The following is a 26,634-nucleotide window of genomic DNA, read 5'->3' on the forward strand; positions in this document are numbered from 1 at the left end:
TTTAATCAAGAAAGGATGCTGTACTTTGTCGAATTCAATGCAGTTTTCTATTCTATCAATTAATTTATGAAAATAATCTTACTATTTTTATAAAAAAAAGGAAAGCCAAATACGTAAAGAAAACTGAAAGAAAATGTAGCTCTCAATTATAGGAGGGAAAATTGTAGGTTCATATTCTCATAAGTTATAAATATACATAAAACTTCATACAAACTCTTGGCTTTGATTTTATAATTATGTTTTATACTGTGTTTTTCATTAGAATTTGGTCTTTTATTGATTGGCTCCTGTAAGCTAATTTAAGGAGTTGGAATGTAGAACAAACACTCATCTTACTATGACATTTTCCTTACAATGATCTCATTCTGGCTTCTTTCATATTGTTTTCTATGGCATAGGTCTTATTAAAATATTGACATTTCTTTTTAACTTTCATTTATGATTTTTTAAGTCCTGGACTGTTATTTATTTTGATTCTTACTCAAAGCAATGAAATTATATAAATATCACTTCAACTTGATAAAGTGTCTGGTTTTTATTTTATTTTATTTTTTTTTTTAAGATTTTATTTATTTATTTGAGAGAGAGAGAACGAGAGACAGAGAGCATGAGAGGGAGGAGGGTCAGAGGGAGAAGCAGACTCCCCGCCGAGCAGGGAGTCTGATGTGGGACTCGATCCCGGGACTCCAGGATCATGACCTGAGCCGAAGGCAGTCGCTTAACCAACTGAGCCACCCAGGCGCCCAAAGTGTCTGGTTTTTAAAACCAAGCACTGTTTTGATATATATGATTATTTTAATTTGGTAGATCCCTGCATGTTCCCCTACATATATCTCTAGGGCTTTAGAACAGCATAAATGCTCTCTCCAAGCAGTTCATGAAACTCTTGTGATTAAATACTCTACATACAGTGTATTGCTGTTTTCCTATTTTCTTATTTTGTATAAAATTCATCAAGATAGAGACCATCTTACCAAAATATATGCAACAGCATGTAAAACAATTTTATCCTTGAAAAAGGATAAAAATATACATATGTTAATTGTATAAGACCTTTATGTAAGATACTATTATTTCCCAGGGTTCAGTCCTATGCTCCATTATCAGAGGGATAATTCACCAATTCGTGATTCTAATAGCCACCATATGCTGGTTTTCCCTAACATCTATCTTCCTTGAAATATTTCTGTGGTGAGTATCAGACATGAATATGTGGCTGTCCTCCAGGCCTCCTCCTTTGGATACCCCACAGACACTTAAAGCTCAACGTCTTAAAAAAAAAAAAAATCAACATAATTAACATCAAAACAGTATTTTTCTTCCGTGTTCCCAGTTTCAATGAATTGCACCAATCCGTACAGATGACCACTCTAATAAACTGGGCAATTTTCTTAAGATCTCCTCTATTCACTGCAACAAATATTATGTTGTCCACAGCTTCTTTTAATACCAACTATTGGATCGTTTTTCTTGGTGCAAAGCACAATTCATTATTAAGGTACTCCTTTATCTGGAGGCTTGTTATCTGGCCAGTTTCAGCTTTTTACAACTCATTGACCCCACATGTTCCTGAAATATAGATAGCATTATCTTAATTCCTGTATTTTCTTTCACAGTGCAATAAAATGTATTTATTTAATTGTTTATCTCTCCCACTGTAATATATTATACCCATTGCCTTGTACAGTGGCTGGCATAAAATTTGATATGAAATATTTTCTCAAAAACTATTTTTGAATGTATGAATAGATAAAATAAGTATACAAATGTGTTCTTAACAATAACTAGTAGTGATCTGCCAATCTGACTTGGAGCTTCCTGTGTCATAAATAAAAGAGGTCATATTATCAATAACAAAATCAGCATTATTCCAAGAAAGAAACATATCAGATTCCTATAGAATTTTAAAACATTTAAATACATTGAGCAATTTGTTAAATTTTCTTTAAATTGTTATTTGTTAGCACGAGATAATATGAAGGACAATATCTTTGTTTGCATTAATTTATAATGATCCTTAAAGCAAAACCATTTGGTAAAAAAAGCGCAATATGACAGAAAATCAAGATAACATTTTTCTAACATTGTGGCATCAGTTGCTAAGTATATGTGACTTTTTCCAAATATGCATATTCAAAAGAACAGTGCCCCTTGTATAGGACAGAATTAAAAACCATTTTACTTATTTACTTCATGTACAAAATATGCATAATGTATATCTTAATGCACTTTGAATTCAATACTAAACTGTTATATAATTTAGTCATTATTATTTCATGCTTCTATTTCAGACTATTTCATGTATCTGCCTATTCATCCAAGCACTTGCATTGTAATAAATGGTTAAAAATTATTTTTGTTCTAGACCAGGAGTCGGCAAACAATGTCCCACAAGGTTAATCTAGCTAGCAGATTCTTTTCATGTGGTCTACAGCTAAGAATGGTATTTACAGGGGCAGCTGTTGGCTAAGCTACTGCCTTCAGCTCAGTTGGTTAAGCCACTCAGTTGCTCAGTTGGTTAAATGACTGCCTTCAACTCAGGTCATGATCCCAGGGTCCTGGGATCGAGCCCCACATCGGGCTCCCTGCTTGGTGAGGGGCCTGCTTCTCCCTCTCCCTCTGCCACTTCTACTGCTAGTGCTCTCCCTCTCCCTCTGCGCTCTCATTCTGTCAAATAAATAAATAAAATCTTTAAAAAAAATGGTATTTACATATTTGAAGCATTGTAAAAACAAGAACAAAACAAAACAAAAAATTAGAGAATATGCCACAAAAACATATCACATGCAAAGCCTAAAATATTTATTATCTGACCCTTTAAAGAAAAATGTTTGCCAACCTCTTTCTACAATTAAATTCAAATTCACCACATCCCATGCTCAGTGTCCTAAAGTTTACCAAAAAATTTATTATTTTTATACAATTAACATAAAGATTATAAAAACCTTCAGGCTCTATTGTGAGTCTTAACTGTGTCCCCACATTTTTTCCCCAACACTTAAATAGTAAATATTTTCATTCAAAGCAGTTGATACCAGTTTGTGATTGTCAGTGAGCCTCATATCCAGTCCAGACTTCATTTTGCTCATCTGTAGCATGAGGAGAATAACAATAAGACCTAGATGGTTTTGAAATTCATTGAAATAATACAGGCTTATGATTTAATTCGGTGATTCACACATTGTAAGTATCTCACCACTGTCAATTTTGCTTCCCCATTTTCCACTGATTCATTTTACATGTTCATTTGAGTTATAGATACATCTATAAAAATTAGAACTCTAGCAACAGAAGTAAACAAAGGCAGCATCTATCTTAAAATGCAAACAAATTCTAAAAATTAGAAAAAGTCTTGCCCATGACAAAATATAATTAAAATATACTACATTAAAATCTAATTATATTAAAATCTAAAAGTTGATTGCATGACTAATGGTCAGTGTTTATTCATATGGGTAAAAAATACAGTGTTTTGAAATTATTTTGATTAATCTGTATATACGAGGGACATAAAGTTACCTGGAGACTTAATCACTCTTAGTACAGAGAACATTTCTCTCAGTGGTTTAGTTATTGTTAATTGTGTATTGGATGATACTTAATAACAATAATTGCTCACAATTGTTAAATACTTACATATTATCCTCATGCTATACAGAATACTATTCATGCATTATTGCATTTAATCTTCAAAAATCCTTTGAATTAAGTATCATTACCCTCCTTTCAAAGATGAGAGAACTGAAGCTTCTTACAAGTGTAAGTGATTTGCCCTAGATCTCACAGCTATTAACTGGCTGAGTCAGAATTCAAACCAAAGCAACCTGACCAAGAGCCTGTGCTCTTAACCAGTGAGCCAAGCCATTGATGAACTGGTAGCAACATGACAACAGTGTATTTGAAGTAGCTATTAACGCTCATCACTAGTTTTAGATGGTCAACTGATTTTAGTAGTTTGGACATAGGTTGTGGGGAAATTTACAGACAAGAAAAAACTGTGCAAATGGCAGGATTTCCTTCTTTCTCATGGCTTTCCATTGTGTGTGTGTGTCGTGTGTGTGTGTGTATTGTGTGCCATACCTTCTTTATCCATTTATCCCTTGGAGGACACTTTGTTTTTAAAGAATAGATAGTAGAATATGTTTTTAGGCATTCAGGCATAAATATGACAAAACAAGTATCTATTTTAATTCCTTGTTTATGTGGAAGAGTTGGATTTTCAAATTCCCACATCAAACTATTAGAACTCTTCTGTAAATGTCTTTAATCCACAGATTCTTTCTGACAGTTTATATAGAAAAATAGATAAAGAAATGCTGACCAGCCAGTCACCCAGTGAAAAATAATTACCCCTGATTTTTCAACAGTGAATAATAAAGAGACTCAACAACTAAAAACTCCTTTTTGGAGGGGCACCTGGGTGGTTCAGTTGGTTGAGTGTTCAACTCTTGATTTCAGCTCAGGTCATGATCTTAGGGCTGTGAGATTGAACCCCACATCTCACTCTGTGCTCAGCGGGGACTCTGCTTGAGATTCTCTCTCTCCCTCTACCCCTCCTCTCTGCTCTCTCTCTAAAACAAATAAACAAATCTTTAAAAAAAAAAAAAGAAAAACCTCCCTTTTGAAGAGGATCCAATAGATTGCTCTAATAATAATGTCATTTATGGATTATATAAAAAGATTGGAAATATCAGTTTGCTGTTTTAATTTCCTGCCTTGTAGAAGCAGCGGGGCCAAAAGTTGAACCTGATGTGTTTATAAATCAGTATCAGTAGGCTTTAGAGTACAGTGTCCACTCTCCAGACTCCTGAAGGGATTCAGCACATCTCAATTTTTTGTTGTTGTTGCTAAGAAATGGCCTCAAAGTTGAGGAAGTTCCCCAGGCTTGAAGCAATCCCAGTGTATTTTGAAGTGTGGATTATATTCGACAAATAATTTTTTTTGCATTTGCTTCAGTGCATACTTATCTATTGCTACAAAAACTATGAGAAGTAATTCCACAAACTATTTCAGTAAGAAGTTAATTCCATGTAGAGCAAAATAAATCACTTTCAAGTGACTTTAAAAACATAGCAACAATAGCAAAAATTATCAATATTCTCCACACTGCCTGACTGTAACTTTTGCTATTCTTTCCAACAAAGGGCTCATATTTTTTTATTTCTTAATTAATGACAGTCAAATATTTTATGAGGCACTTAACATAAAACCATGGTATTCAAGAATAACATTAATATTATAACAAATGTAATCCTTCTCAAAACCAATTCAAAAGCCTATCAGAAACAAGTAAAGAAATTTAAAAGCATGTGTGATGAGTAAAAGGATTTAGAGTTATGTAGTTTGGAATTAGGCACGTGGCAACTGAAGTTTAAGTCAAATGACTGCACAAATGTAGTCTACCCAACAGAGAATTAAAATAATAAAGTTATATATTAGTCCTTAGAGTTACGAGTAGAGATCTAAACTAATTTTCTTCTATTGCTGTTTTGGTTGATCAATGGGGTTTAGTATAAAATGATTTAGCTAGATGATGAAAAAGCTGTTATTCCTTAACCTATTATTATGTGGCAATCAAAAATAGAACTATCTTAATATAATATTTTTGGTTATATCAAATAGAAAAATGTTCTGTTAGACATATAATTTATTTAAAATCAGGAATTTAACATTTTATTTCAGTGACAAGTCAACCTTTCAGAAATGTTTAAGTCTAATTGTGTCAGGTTCACTACATTTTTAGTTATCACTGAACTCAAGAAAGGAAGACTAAAATTTCCATAAAACTCACCTTTTCTTGTTTTCTCTTTCTCTCTTCTTTGTTTTTTAAAATCTCTGTCTTTCATTATTTCATAAATGGAGGAGTTACAAATATGTTTCACTAGGTTTAAATATTTTATTTTAATCACTTCCTTGGTATCATTATTCTAGATTATAAGGTTCATTTGGAGGAAAAGTTATATCTCCTTATTTCACTGTTATTTTCCTAGTTCCTAGAACAGTATCTGAAAAAAAATAGGTTTGTTAAGTAGAGAAAGAATAAACAAAGTGATGAATATTATCACATTAAAATAATTGAAGATTCTCTTAAGAAAATTATCAAAGATAATTGTACCAAAGGTATAGGAGGAGATACAAACAAGAAAAATATTCAACATGTATCTGTGTAATATAATCATGTAATTACTACTTTGACTTCATCTTAAGGTCCATGAAACTTGAATCTTTGAGAGCCAAGTAAATTTTTTAAAAAATAAAATCAATATTGAAAGTCAAAATCCATTATTGGGAAAGATGTCAAGAAGTTGTGTGGCTTAGTACTCTTAGGTTTATGAAGAGACTTTTCAGTTTAGTTCTTGGAGTCTGAACTTCTTCATAAGTCACCCAAAGATCCATTTAAAGACAAAATTAAATGAAGTGGCAGAAAAACAAAGAAAACATCTTGTCATACTGTTCATCTGCTGAGCTAATTCTATAGAAAAGTATGTTATTTGGAGAAGCAAATCAGTATTATAAGTATTAATTAATAACCAAGGGAGTTCCAGCCATAGTTCAGTTCTAACTCATTTCAAATGTGGATCCAGTTAAGATGGGCTGAATTTGTATTTTGGGTTTTCCCTCAAACTTGGAAAGCCTAGTGGAGAATCAATGTGCTGCTGCTTAGAAATTTGTTTTTATTTATTTTTTCCCAAATTTTTATTTAAATTGTAGTTAGGTAACATATAGTATAATATTGGTTTCAGGAGTAGAATTTAGTGATCCATTACTTACATACATCACCCAGTGCTCTTCACAATAAGTGCCCTCCTTAATACCCATCACCCATTTAGCCCATCCCCCACCCACCTCCCTCCATCAATCCTGTTTGTTCTCTACAGTTAAGAGTCTCTTATGGTTTGCTTACCTCTCTCTCTCTATTTTTCCCCCTTCCCATATGTTTATCTGTTTTGTTTTTTAAATTGCACATAAGTGAAATTATATGGTATTTGTCTTTCCCCACATGTACTTTATCCATTCATCAATTGATGGACACTTGGGCTTTTCCATAGTTTGGCTATTGTTGATAATACTGTTATAAACATCAGGGTGCATGTGCCCCTTCAGGTCTGTATTTTTGTATCCTTTGGGTAAATACCTAGTAGTGCAATTGCTGGGTCATAGGGTAGTTCTATTTTTAACTTTTTCAGAAACCTCCATACTGTTTTCCAGAGTGGCTGCACCAGTTTGCATTCCCATTAACAGTGTAAGAGGGTTCCCCTTTTTCTGCATCCCTGCCAACATCTGTTGTTTCCTGTGTTGTTAATTTTGGCCCTTTAGACAGATGTGAGGTAATACCTCATCGTGGTTTTGATTTGTACTTCCCTGATGATGAGTGATGTTGAACATCTTTTAATGTAGCTGTTAGCCATCTGGATGTCTTCTTTGAAAAAATGTCTGCTCATGTCATCTGCCCATTTCTTAATCGGATTATTTGGGTTTTTAGGGGTGTTGAGTTTGATAAGTTCTTTGTAGATTTTGGATAGTAACCCTTTATCAAATATGTCTTTTGCAAATATGTTTTCCCATTCCATAGGCTGCCTTTAGTTTTGTTGATTGTTTCCATTGCTGTGCAGAAGTTTTGTTTTTTTTTTTTTTTGTCTTGTTGAAGTCCCATAGTTCATTTCTGCTTTTGTTTCCCTAGCCTCAAGAGATGTGTCTAGTAAGAAATTGCTAAGGCCGAGGTCAGAGAGGTTGCTGCCTGTGTTTTCCTCCATGATTTTGATGGATTTCTGTCTCATATTTAGATCTTTCATGCATTTTGCATTTATTTTTATGTATGGTGTAAGAAATTGGTCCAGTTTCATTCTCTGTATGTTGTCGTCCAGTTTTCCCAACACCGTTTGTTGAAGAGACTGTCTTTTTTCCATTGGATATCCTTTCCTGTTTTGTCTAAGATCAGTTGACCATGTAGTTGTGGGTCCATTTCTGGGTTTTCTATTCTGTTCCATTGATCTATGTGTCTGTTTTTATGCCAGTACCATACTGCCTTGATGTCTATAGCTTTGTAATATAACTTGAAGTCTGGAATTGTGATGCCTCCAGCTTTGCTTTTCTTTTTCAGGATTGCTTTGGCTATATGGGGTCTTTTCTGGTTCCATACAAATTTTTATTTAGATAGTGTCCATGTTTAAATTTCATTAGTACACTTAAAAAAAAGAATTATCCAGGAAAATGAGCTAACAAGTTCTGAAGCTCACTTAAATGATTTATTAAAATTATGGTGTGAATTTAATGTGTATTGTCTTCTGAGGTATTGTGAGAATGGGCTGTCTGGAAAGATATTAAATAATGGTTAAATTTTCTTCTTCTTTTGAATCCCTTCTGTGTGTCTGGCACTGTCCTAGATGTTAGTCCTACAATGATAATAAACAGAGATCTTAACTCCACTTTCATGAAACTTATATTCTCAATAAGTAGATAGTTAAGCCCCTGCATTAATTCTGTATAATATAAGGAAAACACACAGTGCTTTCAGATCACATGAGATAAGCATCTAACTAGATGTCTAAGTTGTGAGATGGAAGAGTTTTAATGTTTTTACAAGAAAATCTTCTATAGAAGATTCCAAGTGGAAAGCATATCCTGTAACAAAACTCCCAAGCAAATATGATCATAACACATTAAAGAAAATAAAAAGAGTTCAATGTACTTAAAGATGAGTTGTTGCAAATATATAAAAATCTGCTCATTAGTGGTCTCAAAATCTCTGTTAAGGAGATATGGTTATAGCTCAAGGAAAAATAGAAAATCATTAAATAACCGATCTTTAAACAAGTGAGTAAAGTGATTTGAATGATAATGCATTTTATGCTATCTACAGAATAGTGTAAAGAGGACAGATGATGATATGAAGGTAAAATAAGATTTTCAAATATCCTGTGAGGGATGGTGATTTGACTGGGAGTACTAACTACCAGATAGATGGAATAAACAAACTTAAAGGATAGTATAAATATAGATATTGGTGAGATGCTGGGAAAGCAGTGCTTAGATGGAAATGCATACTATTAAAGATATAATATTAGAAAAAATCTCTAAAGTCGGTAATCTATGATTTTACCTCAACATCCTAAAAAAGAAAAACAAGTAAAGCCTAAAGCAAACAGAAGCAATCAATAGTATAAAAAAAAAAATAGTGAAGAAATCAATGGAATAAGAATTAGGAAATCAGTAGAGAAAAGCAACATAACCCAGAGCTGGTTCTTTTGAACGGATAAAAAAATTGGTAAATCTTTATCTAGGTTAACCAGGAAAAAGAAAGAAGACACAAATTCCAACATTAGAAATGGAAGATCATCACTCTGATCCCATGAAAATAAAAAGGATACTGAAGGAAAACTATAAACAACTCTATGTTACAAAATTTGATAACTGAGATGAAATGGATCAGTTTCATGAAAGACACAAACTATCATAACTCACACAATGAGAAGTAGTCTAAATAAGACATATGTAATCACTACCCTTCCAAAAAAAGAAATAATCTGTCACTGATGGTTTTATTGGTGAATTTTGACAAACATTTAAGGAAGGAATGATACCAAACTTTTATAGTCTCTTTGGAAAATAAGAGAGACCTTACCCTAACTCATTCAATGTGACCAGAAAGGGCTTAAAGCCAAAGAGCAGAAAAGATATTACCAGATAGGAAAACTACATACCAAAATCTCTCATGTATATAGATGTCAACCCCTTAGCAAAATATTAGCAAATCAAATCCAATATGTTTAAAAATAATTTTACAAATAATTTATTCAGGTATGCAAGGCAGTTTCAACAAGTGAAATTAATCTATGTAAGTAATCCATCACATCTACAGACTAGGAAATTCATATGCTCCTATCAAATGTTACAGAAAACATTTTACAAAATCTGACACCTAGAAAATAATAGCGGGGAATTTCAACTTGATAGAGAATATCCACAAAAATCTTACAGTTCACATCATACTTAATGATATCAAACTGGGTTTTTTTCCCCTAAGACTGGGAAAAAGGCAAGGATGTCCCTTCTCATCATTATTATTCAACATCATACTGGAAAGCCTAGCTACTCCATAAAGGATATAAAAGTATATAGACTAAATAATGAAAGTTAAAACTATTCTTCACAGATGGCATTGTCTATGCAGAAAATCCAAAAGGATGACAAATAAATAAAGTCCTGGAATTAAAAAGCATTATTATAGGGTCATAGGATACAAGTTTAATATGCAAATTCAATTTCTTTTCTTTTTTTTTAAGATTTTATTTATTTATTTGACAGAGAGAGACACAGTGAGAGAGGGAACACAAGCAATGGGGAGTGGGAGAGGGAGAAGCAGGCTTCCTGCCAAGCAGGGAGCCTGATGCAGGGCTCGATCCCAGGACCCTGAGATCAAGACATGAGCTAAAGGCAGATGCTTAACGACTGAGCCACCCAGGCACCCCTCAATTTCTTTTCTAGATACAAGAAATGAAAGTTTGGGATTGGAAATTTTTAAAAAGTGCAATTTATATTAGCTTGAAAAAAAGAAAAACGCTTATGTGTAAATTTAAAAAAATAAGCACAAGAGGTGTATGAAGAAAGCTATAATAACCTTGAACAAATTGAAGAAGATATAAATAAATGGAGACATGTTCTTTGTTTATGGATAGGAAAATGCAATGTTAAGATGTCAATTATTGGTGATTAACATAACTTAATAAAATAAAATTTAAAAAAAAATTGTAGAGCTTTCTGGAAGACAAATTTGCAGATTCTTACTGTACTACATGTAGCTTTATCATATTATCCAATAATCACATTCCTAAATATTTACTCCATTGATTTGAAAAGTATGTCCACACAAAAACCTGCACATAAATATTTATAGTAGATTTATTTATAATTACAAAAAGCTAGAAGTAAACATGGTGTCCTTCAACAGGTAAATTGATAAATTGGGGTAAATCCATGAAGGGAATTTTATTCAGTGATTAAGAAAATGAGTTATCAAACACAAAAAGACATGGATGAACCTTAAATGCATGTTGTTAAGTGTTAGAATTCAGTGAAAGGGCTACATATTGTATGGTTCCAATTATATGACATTGTGGAGAAAGCAAAACTGTAAATATAATTAAAAAGATCAATGATTCTTGCTAAGAGGAATGAGGAGCATGTTGAATAGGTAAAATACAGGGTATATTTTTGGCTGTATAATATTCCATATGATATGGTAATGGTGGACACAAGGCATTATGCATTTGTCAAAACCCATAGAACTTTACAGCACAAAGGATGAACTTTAATATATGCAAATTAACATAATATTATTTAGGAGTTTGGGGAATGCCAAGAAGTAATGCAGATTATGACAGAACGAAAATCTAACTGTATTACAAATCTGTGAAACAAACTTAAGAGTGTTGTGGAGATCAACATAATAACATTTGTATTATAGAATTTCCAGAAGAAGAGGAGAGAGAAAAGGGGGCAGAAAACTTATTTGAAAAAAATAATAGCTGAAAAATTCCCTAATCTGGGGAAGGAAAAAAATCCAGCTCCAAGAGGCCAGAGAATTCCCATCAAAATCAACAAAAGCAGACCCACATCAAGACATATTATAATTAAATTAGCAAAATGTAGTGATAAAGGAAAAAATAAAAGCAGCAAGACAAAAGAAGACAGTAACTCTCACTGGAAACCCCATAAGGCTAGCAAGAGATTTTTTTTCAACAGAAACTCTGCAAGCCAGAAGGGAGTGGAATAATGTGGTCAAAGTGATGAATGAGGAAAATCTGCAGCCAAGAATACTCCATCCAGCAAGACTATCATTCAGAATAGAAGGAGAGAGAAAAAGTTTTCCAGGCAAACAAAAACTAAAGGAGTTCATGGGGCACCTGGGTGTCTCAATCAGTTGAGCGTCTGCCTTCAGCTCAGGTCATGATCCCAAGACCCTGGGATCGAGCCCTACATTGGGCTCCCTACTCAGCAGGGAGCCTGCTTCTCCCTCTAGCCCCTGTTTATACTCTCTCTCACTCTCTTTCTCTCAAATAAATAAATAAAATCTTTAAAAAGAAATAAAGAAGTTCATGACCACTAAACCAGCCTTTCAAGAAATATTAAAGGGGACTCTTGAGAGGAAAGGAGAAATGAAAAGTGTCAATATAAATATAGGAAACACAAAAGCAGTGAAAATGAATATTTCTGTAAAAAAATGAGTCAAGGAACTTACAAAATAAAAGGACATGAAATATAACAACATATACCTAAAATATGGAGAAGAGAGGAATAAAGAATAGATTCAAACTTAAACAACCATCAACTTAATATAGACTGATATATGCAAAAGAGATTATATACAGACCAAATGGTGACTATATATCAAAAAACACTAATAAATATGCAAAGAATAAAGAGAAATCCATATGTATCACCAAAGAAAATCAGCAAAACATAAAAGAAAGACAAGAAAGGATTAGAGAAAATCTTCAGAAACAACCACAAAACAAACAATAAAATGAGAATAAATACATATCTATCATTACTTTAAATGTAAATGGAATAAATACTCCAATCAAAGACATAGGGTAACAGAACGGATAAAAACAAAATGCTACCTACAGGAGACTCATTGTAGACCCAAAGGCATCTGCAAATTGAAAGTGAGGGGATAGAGAAACATCTATCATGCAAATGGATGTCAAAAGAAAGCTGGAGTAGCAATATTTATATCCAACAAGATAGACTTTAAAACAAAGACTGTAGCAAGAGACAAAGAAGGACGCTATATAATAACAAAGGGGACAATCCAACAAAAAGATATTACAAATGTAAATATTTATGCACCCAACATAGGATCACCCAAATACATAAAAGAGTTAAACACAAGCATAAAGGAACTAATCAATATTGATAATAATACAATAATAGTAGGGGACTTTAATACCCTATATACATCAATGGACATAACATCTAAACAAAAAATCAACAAGGAAACAATGTCTTTGAATGACACACTGGACCAGAGGAATTTAACAGTAATATTCAGAACATTCCATCCTAAACAGTATAATACACATTCTTTTCAAATGCATATGGAGCATTCTCCAAAATAGATCACATATTAGCCCACAAAACCAGCCTCAACAAATTCAAGAAGATCGAAGTCATACCATGCATCATTTCTGACCACAAAACTATGAAACTAGAAGTCAACCACAAGAAAAAATCTGGAATGACTACAAATACATGGAGGTAAAATAACATGCTACTAAATAACCAGGAATGAAGAAATAAAAAAGTAAATGGAAACAAATGAAAATGAAAACACAATGGTCCAAAATCTTTGTGAGGTGGCAAAAGTGGTTCTAAGAGGGAAGTTATAACAATACAGGCCTACCTCAAGAAGCAATAAAAATCTCAAATAAACAACCTAAACTTATATCTAAAGGATCTAGGAAAAAACAAAAAAAAAATCCTTAACTCTGGCAGAAGGAAGAAAATAATAAAGATTAGGAGAAATAAATGATATAGAAACTAAACAGTAGAACAGATGAATGAAACCAGAAGCTGGTTCTTTGGAAAAATCAATAAAATTGATCAAACTCTAGCCAAACTTATCAAGAAAAAAAAAAAAAAAGGAAAGACTCAAATCAATAAAATCACAATCACAAATGAGAGAGGAGAAACAACAACCAATACCACAGAAATACAAACAATTATAAGAGAATATTATGAAAGAGTATATGCCAACAAATTGGACAGTCTAGAAGATATTGATAAATTTCTAGAAACATATAAACTACCAAAACTGAAACAGGAAGAAATAGAAAACTTGAACAGACAAATAGCCAGCAAAGAAATGGAATCAGTAATCAAAAAAACTCCCAACAAACAAAAGTCTAGGACCAGATGGCTTCACAGGTGAATTCTACTGAACATTTAAAGAAGAGTTAATACCTATGCTTCTCAAAGTATTCCAAAATAGAGAAAAGGAAGGAAACTTCAAAATTCATTCTATGGGGCCAGTATTATCCTGATACCAAAACCAGATAATGACACCACTAAAAAGGAAAACTACAGGCCAATATTCCTGATGAACATGGATGCAAAAATCCTCATTAAATACTAGCAAACTGAATTAAACAGTCCATTAAAAACATCATTTGCCACGATCAAGCGGGATTTATTCCTGGGTTGCAAGAATGGTTCATTATTCACAAATCAATCTGTGATACATCACATCAATAAGAGAAAGGATAAAAATCATATAACCATTTCAATAGATGAAGAAAAAGCATTTGAGAAAGTACAACATTCATGATAAAAACCCTCAAAGAAGTAGGTTTATTTTTTTTATTTTTTTAAGATTTTATTTATTTGAGAGAGAGCGCGAGTGAGCAAGAGAGAGAACACATGCAGGCAGAGAGGCAGGCAGAGGAAGAGGGAGAAGCAGGCTCCCCACTGAACAGGGAGCGCAATGAGGGGCTCGATCCCAGGATTCTGGGATCATGACCTGAGCGGAAGGCAGACACTTAACCAACTGAGCCACTCAGGTGCCCCAACAAAGTAGGTTTAGAGGGAACATACCTCAACATAATAAAAGCCATATATGAAAAATCCATAACTAACAAGATACTCCCTCAGCTTTCCCCCTAAAGTCAGGAACAAGACGAGGATGTCCACGGTCACCATTTTTATTCAGTGAAGTACTGGAGGTCCTAGCCACGCCAATCAGACAACAAAAAGAAATAAAAGGCATCCAAATCAGTAAGGAAGAAGTAAAACTTTCACTATTTGTGGATGACATGATGAGAGAGAAAACCTGAGAATCCACCAAAAATCTGCTAGAACTGATAAACAAATTCAATAAAGTTGCAAGATACAAAATCATTTGCAGGAATCTGCTGCATTTCTATATACCAATAATGAAGTAGCAGAAAGAGAAATTAAGAAAACAATCCCATTTATAATGGCACCAAAAATAATGATATTTGGGAATAAAGCTAACCATGGAACTGAGACCAGGACTCTTAAAACTATAAAACATTGATGAAATAAATTGAAGATGACACAAGGAAATGGAAAGACATTCCATGTTCATAGATTGGAAGAACAAATATTAGTAAAATGTCTATACTACTCAAACCAATCTACACATTTAATGCAATCCCTATCAAAATACCAACAGCATTTTTTTCACAGAACTAGAACAAACAATTCTAAAATTTGTATGGAACCACAAAATACCCTGAATAGCCAAAGCAATCTTGATAAAGAAAAGCGAAGTTGGAGGCATCACAATTCCAGACTTCAAGTTATATTACAAAGCTGTAATAATCAAAATAGTATGGTAGTGACACAAAAACAGACACATAGATCAATGGAACAGAATAGAAAACCCAGAAATAAACCCACCATTACATGGTCAATTAATCTTTGACAAAGTGAGAAAGAATATCCAATGGGAAAAGGACAGTCTCTTCAACACATGGTGTTAGGAAAACTGGGCAGCAACATGCAAAAGAAAGAAACTGGACCACTTTCATACATCACACACAAAATAAATTCAAAATGGATTTTTAAAAATGTATTAAAGACCTAAATGTGAAACTTGAGACCATAAAAATCCTAGAAGAGAACACATGCAGTAACCTCTTTCACATCAGCTGTAGCAACTTTTTTCTAGATATGTCTCCTGGGCAAGGAAACAAAAATCAAATATGTCTCCTTTGAGGCAAGGAAAACAAGAACAAAAATAAGCTATTGGGACTACATCTAAATAAACATCTTCTGCACAGCCAAGGAAAAAATCAAAATGAAAAGGTAACCTATGAAAAAGAAGAAGATATTTGTAAATGACATATCTGATAAAAGGTTAGTATCCAAAATATATAAAGAACCTATAAAACTCAACACCCAAAAAACCAAATAATCCAATTTAAAAAAAATGTGCGGAAGCCACGAACAGACATGCATCCAAAGAAGATAGATGGTCAATGGACACATGAAAAGATGCTTGACATCACCCATAATCAGAGAAACACAAACGAAAACTACAGTGAAATATCATCTCACACCTGACAGAATAGCTAAAATAAAAATCACAAGAAACGACAAGTGTTGGCAAGGGTGTGGAGAAAAGGAATCATCTTGTGTTGTTGATGAGCCACTGTGGAAAACAGTATGGAGGTTCCTCAAAAAATTAAAAATAGATCTACCTATAATCCAACATTTGTACTTCTGGGCCTTTACCCAAAGAATACAAGAAGACTAATTCTAAGGGATACGTGCACTCCTATGTTTATAGCAGCATTATTTACAATAGCCAAATTATGGAAGCAGCCCAAGTGTCCATTGACTGATGAATGGATAAAGAAGAAATGGTGTGTGTATATATATATATATATATACACCACAAATGGTATGTATATATACCACAAATAATATACTATCTATATAAATATATGCAGTATAAATATTTTTTAATATATCATATTATATAGTTATATATTCAATATATAATATATATAATACAATACAATATATACAATATATAGTGTATATATAATATATATAATACAATATATATTATTTGTATATATATACAATATATATACACAATATATACTATATATATTATTTGTATTACACACACACATAGGATTATTACTGAGCCATAAAACAATGAAATCTTGCCATTTGTAATGACATGGATGTAACTAGAGAGTATAATGATAAGCAAAATAAGTCAGAGAAAGACAAATACCATATGATTTCACTCATGTGGAATTTAAGAAACAAAACAAATGAGCAAAGGGAAAAATGAGAGAGAGAGACAAATTAAGAAACAGACTCTTAATTATAGAGAAGAAACTGATGGTTACCAAGGGGTAGGGTAGGGGATAGGTTAAATATGTGATGGGGATTAAGGAGAGCACTTGTGGTGATGAGAGCTGGGTGATGTATGGAATGTTAAATCACTGTACTATACTCTTGAAATTAATAGAACACTGTATGTTAAGTGGAATTAAAATAAAAACTTAAAAATAAAATAAATTATCTGGAATTCTGTAAAAAAAAAAAAAGAAAAGAAAAAAGAAGTTTGTGTAGAAAAGTTGTTGACCTAAGTAACTTTGGAAATGAGTAGAGTTTTTCAGATTATAGGTGAAAGGAACAGCAAGTAAACACTGCATTCTATTTGATAATGTTGTTTTCCACAGGGCTGTAACCCAAACTATAAAATCAATATCTATGAGTCCATACTGATTTAAATACATGATTAAACAAACAAACAAACAAAATAAAGGAGAAGCAGATAAATCCCAAATAACCCTCAAATTAAGGGAGCATAACTCCCTATGCCTTAAGTATGGTTGCACGTTTACTTCCTTTTTTTTTTTTTTTAAAGATTTTATTTATTTATTTGACAGAAAGAGAGAGAGAGAGACCGCGAGAGAGGGAACACAAGCAGGGCGAGAGGGAGAGGGAGAAGCATTGCTTCCTGCTGAGCAGGGAGCCTGATGTGGGGCTCGATTCCAGGACCCTGGGATCATGACCTGAGCCGAAGGCAGATGCTTAACGACTAAGGCACCCAGGTGCCTGCACATATTTACTTCTTTACAAAGAATACAGAATGGAAAAGTGGCAAAGAGTAACTTTAAAGTGGAGAAACCTAACAAACATTACCTCAGGCAGGTGACCAAGGTCAATATAAATCACTTTAACAGTATGTAACCTTGGTGTGATGTGATGAAAATCGCACTTTATATCTGCGGTCTTGCTGTCAATAATGTATAGCCCTAGTCTATTCATGAGAAAAACATCACACAAATCCTATTTAAAGGACATTCTATTACCTAGTTAACCAGTATTTCTCAAAACTCCAAAGTTATCAAAAAAATAATTAAAAAGTCTAAGAAACTATCAAAGCCAAGAGGAGCCTAAGGAGGCATAATAACTAAATGTAATGAGGTGTTCTGGATGGAATCCTGGGACATAAAAGGACACTAAAAGCTGTGGAAATCTGAATAAAATATGGACTTAATCTGAATAAAATATGTACTTAATTGATACCTCATAATAAGGTATCAATTTTCGTTCATTAATCATGACCAAGGTACCATACTAATATAAGATGTTTATAATAAGAAAAACCGAATATAGAGTGTCTGAGAACTCTCTATATTATTTTTTCAATTTTTCTGTAAATTTAAAACTGTTCTAAAAAATAAGGTCTGAGAAGAGAGAGAGAAAAAGGAGAGAGAGAAAGCATTCCCTGTGCATGTGTAGAGTCAGTCATATGGCTTGTTACTGGTTCTGCTGCTTGCAGTGACTTGACTGGGATCCTCTAAAATTCACTCAATAATTCATTTTTTTAATGTAAAATGAAGACAATCAAGCTTACTTTTGTTGAGAGAGAAAAGATGAATTTTCATATCTATCCTGGAATGACAGTTTAACAAAATCCACTACAATTTAAAATGTATATATTAAAAAAAACTAAACATATATCTGAGAGAAACATTTGAACTATTGCACAAGAAGACATGCATTGGGTGTTCACTGAAAAAATTTTATGTTAGAGTATAAAATTGTATTCAATGTAACCGCTTATGAGTTTGTGAAAAATACATATTATGCTTACTAAGAAATATCCAGTAGTTAAAACTTTGTTTGTATGAGAACATACAAACAATTAGAAAAAAATACTGGAGTCAAAAATAGGTCATTTAAAATAGCTAAAGGATTATTTTGAAAACGAGCAAGGAATAAAAAACAACATTATATATGTTGATATATATCTTATATTCTCACTCTAAATAACCAGAAACTCTTAGTTGTATTTATCCCTGGAGAGGGGATGGAGTGGTGATTGTCAAGGGTCATTAGGATTTATTTGTGAAATGTATGTTTTCAACTATTTATGTAATTAATTAAAAATTAACTGTGCATCCTATTGGCCTTTAATTCCCATATATTCTCTTAGACATTACATTGATACGTTCCAAATATATTACAATTTTGGTGGAACTATTGTAAATGTGCAATTGATATCTTTGAAATAACAAATTATCATTCCAAATATACAGTTCATCTTTCCACTTCAAAGTTTTGTCTCATCTTTCCTAATATTGTAAGTTTCTTCCAGTATATCTTGTTCATTCCTTTTAAATTCAGTTCTTATATAAATTTGTTACAATAAATAAAATGTAAATTTCCCTTGGCTCTTTTTAGGCATCCATAATAGAGATCTATACCATATTTAAAAATAATAGTTTTGTTTTCCATTAACATTTAAAGAGTAAACTCGGAGTCCTGTGGACTATTATTCTTTCCAGTCAGGTTGTGAAGAGAAGTAAATTGGACTTATAAAATGGCTGTAGCTAGTGAGTCACAGCCACTAGTTATTAGAGTATATTTATAATAATCTGTCTCTTAGTTAACTCTTTTATATATTTTTTTCCTGACTAAAATATGTGGAGTAGCATCTCAGAGACATTTACATGAGTAAACAATATTCATTGTTCATGTTCCATCCAATTGCCATTGAGGCAGTTACTCTGACTTAAAAGCAATGCACACAACCTAGAGGATTTGTCTTGAGAAATATTAAGAGAATATGGGGGTATGGGAAAGTGCATTCTAAGTAATTGTTCAATCTTATTTTGTGAATTATATTTGTATAATTTGTTATTTCTTTATGTATAAAAAGTCAACCATTTTGATTAGGTTGGCAACAAAGGAGAAAAGTATAACCATCAGTTGTTTCCTTTAGTTTATTAACTAAAATGTAAATCAGGCTTAGATTTGAACCCCTTACATTCTGCATGATTATAAATCAAGTCTTTATATTATTAGCTTTAATTTTTATATGTATGCAGAATGAAAATTTCACCTATATCACAGAGTATTTATACAAATTTTAAAAACTTACAGGTGGAAAGTCACATATTTAGTTTTTATTATGATCAAGATGATTGTTATACCAACCCTAATATTCATGGAGGCAAAGAAATGTTTGAGATTTTTACATAATGTATCTCGAAGCAAGTTATAAACTACCTTGAATCCAAATCAAGGGAATTATGGGAGAAAAAAAATAATTATACATAAAATCTCAACTTTAAATTTATAATACAAATAGGTGGAAATACAACCCTTTTTATTGACTAAACATTGAAAGGAATGATAATTTTTATAAAATAGATAAAATGATTGGCATATTAATATATTATAAAGCATAGAGAAGTTATATTATTTTAAAAAGTAATCATAGGGGGCGCCTGGGTGGGCTCAGTCGTTAAGCATCTGCCTTCAGCTCAGGTCATGATCCCAGTGTCCTGGGATCGAATCCTGCATTGGGCTCCCTGCTCAGCGGGAAGCCTGCTTCTCCCTCTCCCACTCCCCCTGCTTGTATTTCCTCTCTCGCTGTCTCTCTCTCTCTGTCAAATAAATAAATAAAATCTTAAAAAAAAAAAAAAAGTAATCATAGGGGTGCCTGGGGAGCTCAGTTGTTTAAGTCTCTGACTCCTGATTTTGGCTCAGGTCATGATCTCAGTGTTGTGAGATCAAGCCCCGTGTGGGTCCCATACTGGGCATGGAGGCTGCTTAAGATTCTCTCTCTACCTCTCCCTCTGGCCCTCACCCCTCCGAAAAAGAGGTAATCATATAAACTTACAGTAATTATACTTGAGTTGGGAGTAGCCTTTCAGCAATTAATATTTTCTTTTTGCATTTACTAAGGAGGTTAAGGACAGATACTTAGAGACTACTTATAACTTCAAGAGAGAAGAACTGAAGGTTCAGGAAAGACATGTGGTCAAGCAAGTAAGATATTTGACTCTCAAAAACCTGTAGCATCCAATAAAACCCATTAAGAATTCAGAAATAAAAGCACATTGTTTTGGAGTAAGATTTTGATTAAGATTGAGAAATATCTTAAAGGTGATAGGTATGGATGAAGAATTAAAATTTACTTTTAGAAAAAACAAAGCAAATGAGAACTATGGTACATATATAAAGTTCCAGTATTATATTTATAAGACAACAGATATGTTAGTTAATAATATAATAAATGAACTTCAAAATTATTGTAACATTGTCTCTGTTAGCATCTTATACTCTAAAACAACAATTGCTTCAAATGTCAGGATATATTGGTGTTCTTTGAACTGCCATGCATTCACTGAAAAATTTACACATTAAAGCAGATAAACCTGATTTATTGTATATCACCTCTGTTTACTCTGTTTAACTTACAAAGTTAGTAAATCAAGGCTCAAGTGACTTAAAAAATGAACTTGAATCAGACAAAAAGAACAAAAGAGCAATGTTTATTAATAGTTACAAAAAAAGAAAAACACATTTATAATTTACAATGCTGAACTCAACAGCTTTAATAGAAGATTAACCATTATGTGTTCTAGGACTAGAGGAGCAAACAGAATTGGTATTTATTTTGTTCAAATATATGTGATAATAGAATGGACAAAGACAGGTATTATTTCTTTTTCTCTTTTTCTTTTTTAAGATTTTATTATTTATTTGACAGAGAGAGAGAGAGAGAGAGCACAAGGAGGGAGAGGGGCAGAGGGAGAGGGAGAAGCAGCTCCCTGCTAAGCAGGGAGCCTGATGCAGAGCTCCATCCCAGGACCCCGGGATTATCACCTGAGACAAAGGCAGCCACTTAACTGACTGAGCCATGCAGGCGCCCCAAGACAAGGTATTATTTCTGATAGAGCAAATAACACCCTGTATTTTCTTTGGTGAATTAAATACATAAGTAAAAATAGAAGATATAACTTGAAATAAATATAAAATATAAAATAAAATGTGGATTTGTTAAATGTTATTCAGTGTAGTTGAAAGCCTATAAAATATTACCATAAATATTTTACATTATTAAGATTTACATATGTTTCTGAAGAGTTGTCATTATGCACATTCATTTTTTTTTCTAATTTAAAACATAACTTTGGCTTAGTAATTTTAGCTTGCCCTTCCCTTCCTTGCATCTCCAAAGGGCCAGAGGGGGATCCTCCCTATAGCATACTGTAGAACTGGACCAGCCCAGAAGCTTTTATTTCTGGTGAGTTGCCATCCCAGCTGTTTCTCTGGGAGATCATTCTACTGCTTATAGCTTCTACTCTGCTGTGGACTGAGTTGGGTCCCTCCAAAATTCTTGTGTTGATTCCCTAACTCCCAATGTGACTGTATTTGGACTTAGGGCCTACAAGGAGATAATTAAGGTTAAATGAGGCCACAAGGTGGAGCCCCGATCCAGTGGATTAGTGTCCTTATCAGAAGAGACAACAGAGAGCTTCCTCCCCCTCTCTTTTGAGGCACAGAGAAGTCACATGACCAGGCAGGTGGATGATGGCTGTCTGCAAGCTAAGAAGAAAGTTCTCACCAGAAACTGAATTGTCTGGAACCTTCATCTTGTACTTCTCAGCTTTCAAAATTGTGAGAAAATAAATATATGTTGTTTAAATCCCCAAAATCATATATTTTTTGTTTAGTAAAATATCTAATGGCTTAAAGGGAAATCTACAGTATGATCTTTTGAACAAACAAGGAGTATCAGTAAACAATAGGTATCAGTAAATTATAGGTAAATATGTTTATTTGGGGTCACATATTAACTTCTTTCTGTAAAAAATAAAACCGAATTTGAGTAAGGGTAAAAAATAGATCGGGGAATAATAAGTTAATGCATTTAATGTCCAGAGACTTTTGACCTTTAATATTTTAACTTTAAAATGAGATGTAGAGTAAGTTAAAAGAGAAGAGAATCAAGACACAAAGATAGCAATGGAAGATGATCAGAAAGTAGCAGGGATTACATGCATTAGTAACCATAACTATTATGGTCAGCTTTCTAGTTTGTTTTTCAGTAGGCTGTATAACAGCTTTGAAGAATTTTGCCCTACTTCCCTTCCTAGATGGCAAGAATTCAATCTCTGGGCAAGACTGTCACTTCTAGTACTGGGGCTTAGCATGAGTGGTGGCAGAACAATATTTAGCTAAAACAGAGTCAATGATAAGTAGATTCTGGAGCCTAGACTAAGGCTTTCTAGGAACACAGAGAAGTTAGATGTAATGAGCGCAAAAAAGCAGACCAATATTAAATTCCAGATCCAAACAGAATTAGAAGCAGTGAGCAAGCAAAAATCTCTAGCAAGTAGAAAAGATAGAGCCTGGAAAAATCTCATGAAATAAAAAACACCTGGTAAAGAAGGCAATTTTATGGAATGACAATTTCCAAATTTTCTGGAATCCTTCTTATGGGGGTTATACTTATTCAACAAGAGTATGCTTCACAGGTATTTCTGAAACATTAGCTATGGGTTGTGTACAGGCCTGTGGTCAGTGCTCTCTGTAGGAAGTTGGGTGTGGTCTTGGACCCTATAAATCATGCATCCACTGGAGGTGTCAGAAGACTAAATGGTAATATTATTACAATCTCACGAGCCCGCTGAGGGGAAATGCAGAGTGTTATGGGATACATAGCCTGGACATTTGACCTAATATAAAATAATAAGGTATCTCAGATGAAGTGACAGAGTAAGTGGGAGTCATTCAGGCAAAAAGAGGTACTACAAATTTTCAGAGAGAGGAAAACGCATAAGAAAAGGAGTGACAGTCATTTAATATGGCTGCCCAGAAAGATTAGACAGTGAAGGACAGAAGAGAATGAAAAGTTAAAAAAAAAAAGGGGGGGCCACATTATGATGCACTTTACAATCTGTGTTCATTAGCTTTAGCTTAAGTTTTAACAAAAGAGTTACTGGACAGTTCTTTACTGAAGGGAAATTTTGCTTCTTAGAAAGAACATTGTGGTGCAGCTTTATAAATGACTTAGCAAAGGGTAAACTTGGAGGTTGTTTCAGTAATCCAAGGGAGGTGATCTGATCTAGATTAAGGAAATGATATCTGAAATAGAAAGCAATATATTTAAAGTATTTTTTTTCAAAATAGAGAAATTAGTGATTACAATTTAGAAGTGAAGGAAAAAAACTAAAGATAACTCAAATGTTTTTAGCTAATATTTATTAAGAGTTAACATATTTTCGGTAATTCTGCTAAGTGCTTTAAAACACCTCTCTACAGCCCTATTAGACTATTTTAATAACCAATTTACAAATAATAAAACAGACTAACATGGTTAAATGTCTTGCTAATTGTCTCTATCAGTAAGTGGTAGAAACAAGAATCAAACTATTAATTTCTCTTATTAAGAAGTATGTATTCTTATCTACTATATTACACTTTAAAGAAGAAGCAGATCTTTTGGCAGATGCTATATCCAGTTATCCATTATATGCATATATCACTACATGAATAATCTGAGAGTGGCATAAATTGAGATAAAGTCAACTATTTTAAGCCTTTAAGAATTTATAAATGCCAGGGAGCAGAGTGGAATGAATCTGAGAATGAAAGTACAGAGGCAAGCTGGTTTTCATAGTTCATAGTCTGTGGCCTACTTTTAATTTCTGTCTTTTAAAAAAATAGAGGTTTTTAATTTTTTATAAAGACTAATTCATCAGTTTTTCTCTTTCATGTTTCAGCATTGTTGCTAAAAAAGAAATCTTTGCTTACCACAAGGTTATTCTCCAACACTTTCTATCAGATATATATTTTTTAAGTTTACCTTTTTAAATTTAGTCTATGACACATTTCAGTTAATTTTTGTGCTTATTTCATTTCTCTTAGTAATATTTTTAAGTCATTAATAAGAAGTGCTTGCACATATTTTGTTATATGTGACCCTATTTATTTCATTTTTTTATACTCATAGAAGGTATGTTATGTTTAACTTCTTTTTTGAAAAGATTTTATTTATTTTTGCACGCACGAGAGAGAGAGAGAGAGAGAGAGAGAGAGAGAGAGAGAGAGAGAGCGCGCGCATGCGCACAGTAGTGCACAAGAGCGGAGGAGGAGGGACGGGGGAGAAGGAGGTCCCTGTTGAGCAGGGAGCCTGATGCGGGGCATGATCCCAGGGCTCTGGGATCATGACCTGAGCTGAAGGTAGATGCTTAACCAACTGAGCCACCCAGGCGCCCTTAACTTCTTAATTGCTTTTATTTCCAAATCATGAAAAAAAACAATTGAAAGATGAATATTGACCTTTTATCCTCTGAACTTGCTAAATCACTTCTTAGTTTTAGTGTTTTTTTAAATAGATTACTTCACACTATATACATATAGAATCATTTCTCCTCTGAACTAATAGAATTTTACCTCTATTTTTCCATTCTGTCTGCATTTTATAAGTTTTTCTTGCCTTGTTGCACTGAAAAAGACCTCAGTTTCAGGGTTGAAAGCAATAAGTAAAAGATGTTTTCTCTTTCCATTTTTATTCAATATTGAACTTTCCAATATTAATTTGATATGCTGTATTTAATTTGCATTAAGTTCAAAATATTTTTTAATCTTCCCTTTTTTTATCTTTTGAAGCATATGTTACTTCGAGATGCGTTGTTTACTTTCTAAACTGCTGCCTTTTAAATAAATATTATTTTGTTAACAATTCTTAATTGAAATCCAATGGAGTCAGAAATCACATTCTGTATAATGTAATTACTTAAAATTTATTGAAATTTATAACACATCATATGCTCTGTTTTGCTGAATATACTATGTTCACTGGAAAAAGAATATGAACTCTGATGTTGTGTGGAATGTTTATAAATGCCAATAGGTCCAATTGGATCGTTGTGTTGTTCCAGTCTTCTACATTTTTGCTGGTTTTCTACTTGTTATACAATTAAATCAATTATGGAAAGATAAGTATTATACAACTATAATTGTGCATTTGTTTATTCTCTTTTAAGTGTTATCAATTTTCACCTCTTATATTTTGAACACCTTTATTGGGTACACACACTTTTAAGATTATTATGTCTCTTGTTAACTTGTTCCCTCTGTCATTGTGAAATATCCCTCCTTATTATTACCTCATAAAACTATATTGTCTGATATAAAATAACCACTCCAGCTTTTTCATGCTTTGTCTTTGCATATCTTTTCTAATTTTACTTTGTCTTCTCTGTCTTTGTATTTCAGTCAGTTTGTATACACAGCAAGTAGTTGATCTTTCTTTTTATATTTAGTCTCTGTCCTTTAATTAGAATCTTTAGTCCATTTCTATTCATTTAATTATATATAATAAAATAATGACAAATAATTAGAAATAAATAGAATTTAAATCTACTATCTGTTGCTTTCTGCCTTTTCCCACCTAGTCCTCGTTTCTCTCATTTCCTGTATTCTCTTGCATTAATTTAGTACTACAAGAAATGTTCCAGAAGGTAATTGAGGATGAAAGAAAATAATAGCCAATGGAAATGTGATTTTTTTTTGGAAAAGAATGAGGAGTGCACAAAAAATAAATATTGAGTAAATGGAGAGTAATTTTTTCTTATTTAAAGTATTCCTATAACATTATTGACCATTTAAGACAAAAATAATAATCAGATTATTTGGTTTCTTATTGTTGAATTAATTGTGTTAAATTCTTCATATATTTAGATCCATATGTCATTTGCAAATATCTCCTTCCATTCAGTAGGTTGTTTTTCTTTTGTTGATGGTTTCCTTCACTGTGAAAAGCTTTCTTTCTTT

General features: G+C 32.8%; 1 long non-coding RNA gene across 1 annotated transcript in view; it reads left to right on the top strand.

Annotated features, from left to right (window-relative positions):
- The window catches only part of LOC144378980 (uncharacterized), a 42,290-nt gene extending 20,193 nt beyond the window's left edge, over positions 1-22,097 (top strand). The window contains exon 3 of the long non-coding RNA XR_013440944.1: positions 22,031-22,097. This is a non-coding gene — a long non-coding RNA (uncharacterized LOC144378980). The remainder of the gene's footprint in view (positions 1-22,030) is intronic.
- Positions 22,098-26,634: the final 4,537 nt, after the last annotated feature.

The sequence above is a fragment of the Halichoerus grypus genome, chromosome 9 (assembly GCF_964656455.1).
Source record: "Halichoerus grypus chromosome 9, mHalGry1.hap1.1, whole genome shotgun sequence".
In the NCBI taxonomy this organism is placed as follows: domain Eukaryota; kingdom Metazoa; phylum Chordata; class Mammalia; order Carnivora; family Phocidae; genus Halichoerus; species Halichoerus grypus.